The sequence below is a fragment of the Theobroma cacao genome, chromosome 6 (assembly GCF_053813885.1).
Source record: "Theobroma cacao isolate CCN51 chromosome 6, ASM5381388v1, whole genome shotgun sequence".
Taxonomy (NCBI): Eukaryota; Viridiplantae; Streptophyta; class Magnoliopsida; order Malvales; family Malvaceae; genus Theobroma; species Theobroma cacao.
In genome coordinates, this window is record NC_142644.1 from 15,503,816 (window position 1) to 15,516,459 (window position 12,644).

Here is a 12,644-nt window from a genome sequence, read left to right on the forward strand (position 1 = left end):
AATCATGATGCACTTATTTCAAAACAATGCAATTTAATTTAGTGCTTATCAAAACCCCTCAGGAAAACCCCTACCATTAAATCACTTAATGTAAAGGGTCCATGCTCAACTATGTACCAAAGAAGTGGAAAATAGCACAGTAATCGATCAAGATATTAAGCGAAACAGAAAGTTTTTCGCTGTAGCGAGATTCAAGCCATAAAACATAAACATTCTCGCTGCAGCGAGAACCATGTTTAGTGAAACCCTTGAAACCCGAGAGTTTCTCATTACAGTGAGAATGAATCTCGCTGTAGCGAGAAACAAGGCACCAGCAAAAATTCCCCATTCCCTCAAGAAAATGACACATGAAACACATATAAATTCCCAAAGTTTAACATATCAAATTTCACATGTATTTCAATCATATATCATATTCATGAGCTTTCATTTCATAAACATAGATATGCATAAATAGATAAACACCAATATCACCATCATCACACCCAGCTCATGTGCATCCCCCCACATCGTGCACATAGCCGGAGTCATCGTGTGCATCCCCCCACATCGTGCACAGTCAGTACCATCGTGTACATCCCCCCACATCGTGCACACGGGCACTATCATCATCCACCTCCTTCACCACGCCATCACCGGCATGTGCATCCCCCCAGATCGTGCACACACATGGTTATAATCATCATACACAATATCGATTATCATGCACACCACACATATATATATACACCACCAAAATGTAATAGTGCATAAATCCATAACCAACGACATGTCAAACATAAAGGCAATTTCCAAAGGCTTGTTCCCAAGGCATTTGTTTTTAAGAAAAGCTGGATAAATCATTCAAATGTTTGTGCAATTTCATTCATATTCGCAAAACAAGTTTTGAAATGCAGTTCACTCACTGGTATTATTTGAGCCTTTAGTCGATCCTAACTTCCCTAATTGTCCAATTGGGATGATGGGGCTTCGTTGGAACCTATCATCACATTAGCATCACCAATTTCTCAATTCACATACTTATAAAGTCTAAAGCTTTCTCTTAGCTAGCTTCCAATTGCCATTTAAATGGCTATCTATTTTCACTACCCTAATCACTCTAAAATGAGTGGATAACCTCATCCACCACATTCACAAGTTTACTTACTAATCATTCCCAATACAAAAAAAAAAATAAATTCTAATTCACTGCTCACCTTGGTAGCTTGTAACTTTGAAATTCTTTCTAATAAATTCTCCAAGCTATTATGAGAGCTTTCTCTCTCTTTCTCTTTCTAAACACCTAGCTAGTGAGAGAAAGTATGAAAGTGGAGTTTTTCAAGGGTTTTGAAGTAAAAGAGTGAAAGAGCACAAGGGTTCCATGAAAAAGTACACAAAGGCATGAAAATTGGAGCTAGAGAGAGAAAGTTATGAAGTTTTCATACCATGCTTCCATGGAGGGGGAAACAAACGTGAGATGGAAGGAGGAAGAAGAAGAAGCTGCTGGAAGGAGAAGATATTGATAGCTCAAACTTATCCAATTTCCTTAGAAATTATGAAAATGCCCTTTAGCAAGTTAACTTGTTCTTCTCCAATCCTTTGTGCAATCTTTTTATTCTTTTGACACTAGGACAAGGTCCACAATGATCTAAACTACTCAGGTTTACAAAAACTTAAAACTTTTACTCGGGGTGCAAAATGACCGTTTTACCCTTTTTCTTGCCTTTCATTTTAATTTAGTCCTCCCAGCACTCATTTAACTCCAATTTCCTTCTATTACCTTCTTCTACACATGTACAAACAAAGTATGAAGTTTGTACTCCAACGCGGTGTCCCCATAATATTTAAAATATTTATTTACCAGTGCTATCTTTACTTCATAAAGACACGCGGCCCCATTAATGTCATTTTTTCTCCAAAATTCTCTCATTCTTCTTCTCCCCCACTTAGATTGACCATATACTCCTTCTTCATGAAAAATTTTGACGCTGAATAAAATATTAATATTTTAATATTATTTTATTAATAAAATATTATTTTATTTCAAAAATTTTCTCTTGCCTCCTCTTGTCTCCTTGGCACCCAAAATACCTTATTATGCCTCAATTGACTTCCGAATCACTTTTTATCCCATAAATTCTTTTTCGATAAAAATATTATTATTTTATTATTATTTTCTCGCATGCGGAATATTTTATTCCAAACTATTCCTTAGGCCTACTTGGACCTTAATAACATTAGAAAACTACTTTTAAGGGCTCACTAAGAGAAATGATGAAATTATCCCAAGTCCGTGTTATTGCGTCTACTTCTAGTTACAAGTCTCTAGAGGTCGAGGTCTCACACTCTCCCTTCATATTTCTTGATGCAAACAATAAATTCTGATCTATTTTAACTAAAAATGAAAAAAACTCAATTTAAAATAATTTATAATATTATAAAACAATTTAAAGTTAGGAACATGGCTTTCAATGGCATGAGTGACTATAAATGAACTTTTTTTATCAATGGATGGCTTTCCCTTCATGTTTCCCAATGCACACAATAAATTATAATATGTTTTAACTAAAAATAAAAAAAATCAATTTAAAATTATCTATAAGATTATAAAATAATTTAAAGCGAGCAACTATGCTTTCGAAGGCAAGAGTGACTATAAATGGACTTCTCTTGTCAATGGAAGGCTTTCGCTTCAAGTTTTTCGATAAAAACAACAAATTATTATTTGTTTTAATTAAAAATGAAAAGCAAATTCAATTTAAAATCATTTATAATATTATAAAACCATTTAAAGAAAGTATTTAGGTTTTCAAAGGCATACATGACTATCAATAGACTTTTCCTGTCAATGGAAGGCTTTCACTTCACATTTCCTTATGAAAATAATAAATAATTATCTGCTGTAACCATAAATGAAAATAAAAACTCAATTCAAAATCATTTATAAAATTATAAAACCATTTAAAATGAGTAACTATACTTTCAAATGCATGAGTGACTATATATGGGATTTTTTTTATCAATCAATGACTTTCCCTTCATGTTTCTAGACGCAAACAATATATTATGATCTATTTTAACTAAAAATGAAAAAAAAACTCAATTTAAAATAATTTATAATATTATAAAACAATTTAAAGTAAGTAAATCAGCTTTCAATGGCATGAGTGACTATAAATAAACTTTTTTTATCAATGGATGGCTTTCCCTTCATGTTTCCCAATGCAAACAATAAATTATAATCTGTTTTAACCAAAAATGAAAAAAAATTCAATTTAAAATTATCTATAAGATTATAAAACAATTTAAAGCGAGCAACTATGCTTTCGAAGGCAAGAATGACTATAAATGGACTTCTCTTGTCAATGGAAGGCTTTCGCTTTAGGTTTCCCGATGAAAACAACAAATTATTATTTGTTTTAATTAAAAATTAAAAGCAAATTCAATTTAAAATCATTTATAATATTATAAAACCATTTAAAGAAAGTAACTAGGCTTTTAAGGGCATAAGTGACTATCAATAGACTTTTCCTGTCAATGGAAGGCTTTCGCTTCACATTTCCTGATGAAAACAACAAATTATTATTTGCTATAACCAGAAATGAAAATAAAAACTCAATTCAAAATCATTTATAATATTATAAAACCATTTAAAGTGAGTAACTAGGCTTTTAAAGGCATGAGTGACTATATATGGGCTTTTTTTTTATCAATCGATGGCTTTCCCTTCATGTTTCTAAATGCAAACAATAAATTATGATCTATTTTAACTAAAAATGAAAAAAAAAAACTCAATTTAAAATAATTTATAATATTATAAAATAATTTAAAGTGAGTAAATCGACTTTCAATGGCACGGTGACTATAAATAAACTTTTTTTATCAATTGATGGCTTTCCCTTCATGTTTCCCAATGCAAACAATAAATTATAATCTGTTTTAACCAAAAATGAAAAAAAATTCAATTTAAAATTATCTATAAGATTATAAAACAATTTAAAGCAAGCAACTATGCTTTCGAAGGCAAGAGTGACTATAAATGGACTTCTCTTGTCAATGGAAGGCTTTCGCTTTAGGTTTCCCGATGAAAACAACAAATTATTATTTGTTTTAATTAAAAATGAAAAGCAAATTCAATTTAAAATCATTTATAATATTATAAAACCATTTAAAGAAAGTAACTAGGCTTTTGAGAGCATAAGTGACTATTAATAGACTTTTCCTGTCAATGGAAGGCTTTCGCTTCACAGTTCCTGATGAAAACAACAAATTATTATTTGCTATAACCAGAAATGAAAATAAAAACTCAATTCAAAATCATTTATAATATTATAAAACCATTTAAAGTGAGTAACTAGGCTTTCAAAGGCATGAGTGACTATATATGGGCTTTTTTTTATCAATCGATGGCTTTCCCTTCATGTTTCTAAATGCAAACAATAAATTATGATCTATTTTAACTAAAAATGAAAAAAAACTCAATTTAAAATAATTTATAATATTATAAAATAATTTAAAGTGAGTAAATCGACTTTCAATGGCATGGTGACTATAAATAAACTTTTTTTATCAATTGACGGCTTTCCCTTTATGTTTCCCAATGCAAACAATAAATTATAATCTTTTTTAATCAAAAATGAAAAAAAAATCAATTTAAAATTATCTATAAGATTATAAAACAATTTAAAGCGAGCAACTATGCTTTTGAAGGTAGAAGTGACTGTAAATGGACTTTTCTTGTCAATGGAAGGCTTTCACTTTAGGTTTCCCGATGAAAACAACAAATTATTATTTGTTTTAATTAAACATGAAAAGCAAATTCAATTTAAAATCATTTATAATATTATAAAATCATTTAAAGAAAGTAACTAGGCTTTCAAGGGCATAAGTGACTATAAATAGACTTTTCCTATCAATGGAAGGCTTTCGCTTCACATTTCTTGAAGAAAACAACAAATTATTATCTGCTATAACCACAAATGAAAATAAAAACTCAATTCGAAATCATTTATAATATTATAAAACCATTTAAAGTGAGTAACTAGGCTTTCAAAGGCATGAGTCACTATATATGGGCTTTTTTTTTTATCAATCGATGACTTTCCCTTCATGTTTCTAAATGCAAACAATAAATTATGATCTATTTGAACTAAAAATGAAAAAAAAACTCAATTTAAAATAATTTATAATATTATAAAACAATTTAAAGTGAGTAAATCGGCTTTCAATGGCATGGTGACTATAAATAAATTTTTTTTATCAATGGATGGCTTTTCCTTCATGTTTCCCAATGCAAAAAATAAATTATAATCTGTTTTAACCAAAAATGAAAAAAAATCAATTTAAAATTATCTATAAGATTATAAAACAATTTACAGCAAACAACTATGCTTTCGAAGGTAAGAGTCACTATAAATGGACTTCTCTTGTCAATGGAAGGCTTTTGCTTCAGGTTTCCCGATGAAAACAACAAATTATTATTTGTTTTAATTAAAAATGAAAAGCAAATTCAATTTAAAATCATTTATAATATTATAAAACCACTTAAAGAAAGTAACTAGGCTTTGAAGGGCATAAGTGACTATCAATAGACTTTTCCTGTCAATGGAAGGCTTTTGCTTTACATTTCCTGATGAAAATAGCAAATTATTACTTGCTGTAACCACAAATGAAAATAAAAACTCAATTCAAAATCATTTATAATATTATAAAATCGTTAAAAGTGAGTAACTAGGCTTTCGAAGGCATGAGTGACTATGTATGGGCTTTTTTTTATCAATCAATGGCTTTCCCTTCATGTTTCTAGATACAAACAATAAATTATGATCTATTTTAACTAAAAAGGAAAAACAACTAAATTTAAAATAATTTATAATATTATAAAACAATTTAAAGTGAGTAACATGGCTTTCAATGGTATGAGTGACTATAAATGAACTCTTTTTATCACTAGATGGCTTTTACTTCACGTTTCTGATGCAAACAATAAATTATGATCTATTTTAACTAAAAATAAAAAAAATTCAATTTAAAATCATTTATAAGATTATAAAACCACTTAAAGCGAGTAACTAGGCTTTTGAAGGTATGAGTGACTATAAATGTACTTTTTTGTTAGTATAAGGCTTTTGCTTCACGTTTTTAGATTAAAACACCAAATTATTATCCGTTTAAACCAAAAATGAAAAAAAACCTCAATTTAAAATCATTTATAATATTATAAAACCATTTAAAGTTAGTAACTATGTTTTCAAAGGCTTAAGTTACTATAAATGAACTTTTTTTATGAATGGATAACTTTCACTTCACGTTTCCCGATGAAAGCAACAAATTATTATCCGTTTTAACCAAAAATGAAGAACAAATCAATTTAAAATTATTTATAATATTATAAAACCATTTAAAATGAGTAATTATGTTTTCAAAGGCTTTAGTTACTATAAATGGATTTTTTTCAAAATCAGTGGATGACTTTTGACTTCATGTTTCTCGATGAAAGCAACAAATTATTATCAATTTTAACTAAAAATGGAAAAAAAGACTCAATTCAAAATCATTTATAATATTATAAAACCATTTAAAGTGAGTAACTAGGCTTTTAAAGGCATGGGTGACTATAAGTGGACTTTTTTTTATTATCAATGGATGGCTTTCCCTTCATGCTTCCTGATGCTCACAGTAAATTATAATCTGTTTTAACCAAAAAGAAAAAAAAATTCAATTTAAAATTCTCTATAAGATTATAAAATAATTTAAAGCGAACAACTATGCTTTCGAAGGCAAGAGTGAGTATAAATAGACTTTTTCTGTCAATGGAAGGATTTTGCTTCAGATTTCCTAATGAAACCAACAAATTATTATCTGTTTTAACTAAAAATGAAAAGCAAATTCAATTTAAAATCATTTATAATATTATAAAACCATTTAAAGCAAGTAACTAGGCTTTCAAAGGTATAAATGACTACCAATAAACTTTTCCTTTCAATGGAAGGCTTTCGCTTCATATTTCCTAATGGAAACAATAAATTAACATCTGTTTTAACCAAAAAAAGAAAACTCAATTCAAAATCATTTATAATATTATAAAACCATTTAAAGCGAGTAACTAGGCTTTCAAAGGCATGAGTGACTATATATGGACTTTTTTTATCAATCGATGGCTTTCCCTTCATGTTTCCTATGCAAACAATAAATTATGATATGTTTGAACTAAAAATGAAAAAAAATTTAATTTAAAATAATTTATAAGATTATAAAACCATTTAAAGGGAGTAACTAGGCTTTTGAAGGTATGAGTAACTATAAATATACTTTCTTGTCAGTAGAAGGCTTTTGCTTCACATTTCTAGATTAAAACAATAATTATTATCTGTTTGAACCAAAAATGAAAAAAAAAACTCAATTTAAAATCGTTTATAATATTATAAAACCATTTAAAATGAGTAACTATGTTTTTAAAGGCTTGAGTTACTATAAATGGACTTGTTTTTGTCAATGGATGACTTTCACTTCATGTTTCTCAATGAAAACAACTAATTATTATCTATTTTAACCAAAAATGGAAAAAAAACTCAATTCAGAATCGTTTATAATATTATAAAACTATTTAAAGCGAGTAACTAGGCTTTAAAAGGCATGGTTTACTATAAATAGACTTTTTTTATCAATGGATGGCTTTCCCTTCATGTTTCCTGATGTAAATTATGATCTGTTTTAATTAAAAATGAAAAAATTTAATTTAAAATTATTTATAAGATTATAAAACCATTTAAAATGAGCAACTACGCTTTTGAAGACTTGAGTGACTATAAATGAACTTTTCTTGTCAATGGAAGGCTATTGCTTCACGTTTCCCTGATGAGAACAACAAACTATTATTTATTTTAACCAAAAATGAAAAAAAAATTCAATTCAACATCATTTATAATATTATAATACTATTTAAAGTGACTAACTAGGCTTTTAAAAGCATGAGAGTCTATAAATGGACTTTTTTTTATTAATGAATAACTTTCAGTTCACGTTTTCAGATGCAAACAATAAATTATAATATGTTTTAACAGAAAATGAAAAACAAATTCAATTTAAAATCATTTATAAGTTTACAAAACCATTTAAAGTGAGTAACTAGGGTTTCAAAGCCATGAGTGACTATAAATGAATTTTTTTTGTCAATGGAAGGCTTTCGCTTCACGTTTATCAATGAAAACAACAAATTATTATCTTTTTTAACCAAAAATGAAAAGCAAATTCAATTTAAAATCATTTATAATATTATAAATCCATTTAAATAAGTAACTAGGCTCTCAAAGGCATAAATGACTATAAATAGACTTTTCTTGTCAATGGAAGGCTTTCGCTTCACATTTCTTGATGAAAACAACAAATTATTATCTATTTTAACCAAATATGAAAAAAAAACTCAATTCAGAATCATTTATAATATTATAAAACCATTTAAAGCGAGTATGTAAAGCCTGACTTTTAAAATACTTGTCATGACATACATGTGATGATAGCATGATTGCATGCTAGGAGAGTCCCGAAAAATTTATAAAAGTAGGTATTGTACCTAGAGGTACAACAAAGTTGATTTAAGCCTCGAACTAGATCAAATAGGAATTTTAAGGTGAAATTAAGAGCGTCACAGTCCAGGAATGACTCAAAATGGTAATTCGGAGTTTAAGGATCAATTTGGAGTCTAACCAGAATTTTCACTACTCATGGGCAAAATGGTTATTTGCCACCTTGGGACAAAATGAAAATTTTTAGAAAAGATTTTTTGGCCCCATTTGACTTATTGGAGTATGATTTGAGGTTAAGAAGTGAAACAAATTGTAATCTCGATATTTTTCGGAGCATAGGGGTAAAATGGTAATTTTATCACCCTATGGGCAAAATAGTAATTTTTCACCACAGGGACATTTGTCTAGCACATGGTCTTCCCTTATCCTCATTTTTGACCTTTGACTAATCATGTGGTGGAGATAAAAAGGTTTAAAATTTTTAAAGTTTTAAAAATGGACCAATAAGAAAATGACAAGTGTTAAGCTTAGGATAGTTTATTATTTAACTTAAAAATCGGCATAAATCAGCCTATTATCTCTCCAAATATTCGGCCAAGCAAGGAAGAGAAGAAAAAAAAAGAAAGAAAAACCCTAGGGAGGAAAAACTAAGGAAAAATTGTTGAATTTTCAAGAAATTGGTGATTAAAGGTAAGATTTTTAATCTTAAGCTTGAAATTCATCATACCCATCCATTCTTTTCCATTTTTCATGAATTAAATTCAAGTTTTCATGAGGGGCAATATGCTGGCTGAATTTAGGGAGAGAAAGTTGGTGATGAATTTAGTTGAATTTCAAGGTAACTTAGTGTTTTTAGGTGTTTAGTAACATTTAGTATGAAAATTAAGCAAGAAATCCACATGCCCATTATAGAACCTATCTTGGCCGAATTTTATGTGTCAAACCCTACTTTGTAAAATAATTATAATATCATTCACATGCTCGATAGAATGTTTGTATATTTAGGAAGTTCGAGAAATCGTTAAAAGACGATATTGCCCTTAATGGTATCATTAAGTCGATTAAGCCTCGAACTAGTTCAAATAGGAATTTTAAGGTGAAATTAAGAGTTTCACAGTTCAGGGATGACTCAAAATGGTAATTAGGAGTTCGAGGATCAATTCGGAGTCAAATTGAAATTTTCACTATATAAGGGTAAAATTGTAATTTTTCCATCTGCGGATAAAATTTGAGATTTTGAGAGAATTTAGATCACATTTGACAAATTGGGGAATGATATGAGTATAAGGGATAAAAAATATGTCTATGGACAATTTTTCAATTTTTGGGGCAAAAATGTAATTTTTGATTTTTACGGGGGCAAAAGTGTAAATATCAAAAATTACTTCACCAACACTTTGGAAAAATCTGGAAATTTCACTTAAGACTTGGATAAGTCAAAGGGAATGCATGGTGGAAAAAGTAGGACAAATGGATGGCTAGAAAAAAAAATGAATTAATAAAATATTTAAAATATGAATAAAATAATATTATTTCATTAAACAATAAAAAAGGCATAAAAAAAATCAGCCCACCCATTCTTCTTCTTCAACATTCGGCCAAGCAAGAAACAAGAGAGAGAAAGGAGAAAATAAAACCCTAGCTAAGAAATTTAAAGGGAAAATAGGTGGAAATTCAAAAATCAAGTGAAAAAAGGTAACATTTCTTAAATTTGTCTTGTGCTTTACCTTTCCCATGCATTTTTCATCATTTTTCATGGTTGAATCATGTGATTTGAGGATGATTTGAATTCTGGTCATATGGGTTTAGAGAGAGAAAGTTGTTAGATAAATTTGATTTTGAGCTATGTTAGTGTTTAGTGTTAGTTTAGCATATTTAGGAACAAAACAACAAGAAAAGAATTTATTTTCCTCCATTACCATTATTGGCTGAATTTTCTAGGGGAATATTGGCTGATGATCTTGATGTTTATTTGAGGAATTATGATGAATAATGATGAATTATGAGTCTAGAAAAATAATGGAAATTTTTGGAGCAAAAATATGAATTTTTACCCATTAGGGGTATTTTCGTAATTTGCTATCAAGACTGATAATTTGCACCACACCGAGGGACTTTAAGTCAATTTGGGTGCAATTGAGGTATAGAAACTGAAAAAAATTAATTTGAGATTAAATTGGACACGTTAGTAATTTAATCGGGTAATAGGCCGAATTAGGTTAGCACCGCATTTAAGCGGTAGTCGGATAAGTTGCATGTCATATCATGCATATATATCGAGCCTGAATTGATTTTATAATGGTCAAGCATTGATGTGGTGAATTATGTATTGTACATTGTGGATAGGTGGTGAGCAAATTACACTGGTAAAAGTACCAAAATTGTGCTTGAAGACTGGGATTAGGAGTACATCGACTCCTAGAACTGTGAGTGGACAATTTATCGTCTTAAATATCTAGAGTAATTATACTTGTTTGATGCTTTTATTGAATGGTGAATTTAAATTATAAAATATTATGTTTTCCAATTAAAATGTTTTTTTAATAAAAATGAGATTTATACTGGTTTTAAAATCAAATATTGTTTTAGGAAAATTGAGTATATGGAGACTGTGTTGAAATTTATGATTTTATATGTTATTGAAATTGGGGCTTATGACACTATGGTAGCATGATGGCTAAATTTTTGGGGCTGGCATGAAATATATGAACAATTTTGGATTGGTCTCGGTAGACTGGATTACATTTTATTCGCCATATTATGCTACTGAAATTTTTATGGGTCTGGTGGTATATTAAACGGTCACTGCAGTGGTGGGGGTTTCCGTGGGCTGCCTATGAGAGGGGCACGGTAACTCAATTATATACTTACCTCCGGGGGGAGATGTTGGGTGAAGTATCTCCTGAGGTATGATTTGAGTGCACCTCACGTTCGGGCCACCACGTGAGAGTGAGACTCAACCAACGCCAAGGAACGGCTGTGTGTCAGATGTGAAAACATGTTTATGGGTATGGGTCATTGAACAACCTTGGTGGTCTCAGTGGGATACCTTGACGAAGGTACCCGCGAGAATGGTATTGGCAGGGGCCAAGTTTAAAAAAAAATTCATAAGTCGGGGAAATTTTGATGAAAAGAAATTATTTGGTATAGATTGAAACGAATTTTGTGTTATGAACATTATTGAGATATAACGTTTTTATATTGTCTCCATCTACTCGGCTTTAGATGCTTTTGATGGTAATTGTTTACTCACTGGGATTATTTAATCTCACCCCTCTTCCTATCCATTTTTCAGGCTCAGGACAGTTTGTTGATAGTTGATTAAGACGAGAATTAATCTCGGAGTTGCATCATAGGAAGTAAGGGTTCGTAGCTCTACACCTTCTTGGTTAATTAGGGGCCCACGTGTCACTGTAAACGAAATTTCATACTTTAATTATCTTTATTACTATATGAATAAATTTATTTTACTCTTATGCTACAAAAGTTATTTTAGGAAGACTTTGAAAATATTGTGTTTTAAGAAAATAGAATATTTTATTTAATGTTTTTATTATATTCAAATAGCTATAATTTTACTTTAAACGAATGTTTTAGACTTCAAAATTTAATTTAAATCATGAAATATGTGTTTCCACTTACATATTATATTTTTTCGGATTTCGAAATTTCAAAAAAAAGAAAATGACGAAAATGCCCCAGTGAGCTAGAAAATAATATTTTTATTGTTTTGAGTTGGAAACAACTTATGATTTCTTGAAATGCGAGATTTAATAACTGTCGCTCACCGGGGAGATGCGGAAGTTGATGCTAAGCCTTGCGGGGTTTCGATCGGCATTCGGGGTAATGAGTGCTTATCGAGACGTCGCGGCGGTTGTCACGGGCCCGATGGGAGTTCCGGGTCGTGACATTATGGGTGAGGATTGATGATGAATTTGGTTGTTTTTCATGCCCTTTAGATTGTATTTGGTGCTTAGGAATATCGAAAATCAAAAATGGGTACCGAAGAATTTTACTCCCGTTAGTTAGCAATTTGCACAATAATAAGGGATATTTTGGTAATTGCACTTAGAATAGATTTTTATTAAAGTGTGTGGAATTTTGGGGAGTATAGGAAGTACAATAAATTAATTGGAATCA

General features: G+C 29.8%; 1 long non-coding RNA gene across 1 annotated transcript; it reads left to right on the top strand.

Annotated features, from left to right (window-relative positions):
* The first annotated feature begins 9,913 nt into the window (after positions 1-9,913).
* Positions 9,914-12,393, top strand: LOC148762092 (uncharacterized). Its single transcript, XR_016027159.1, has 3 exons — positions 9,914-10,199; positions 10,851-10,930; positions 11,800-12,393. It is a non-coding gene; the product is annotated as an uncharacterized LOC148762092 (long non-coding RNA).
* The last annotated feature ends 251 nt before the right edge of the window (positions 12,394-12,644 follow it).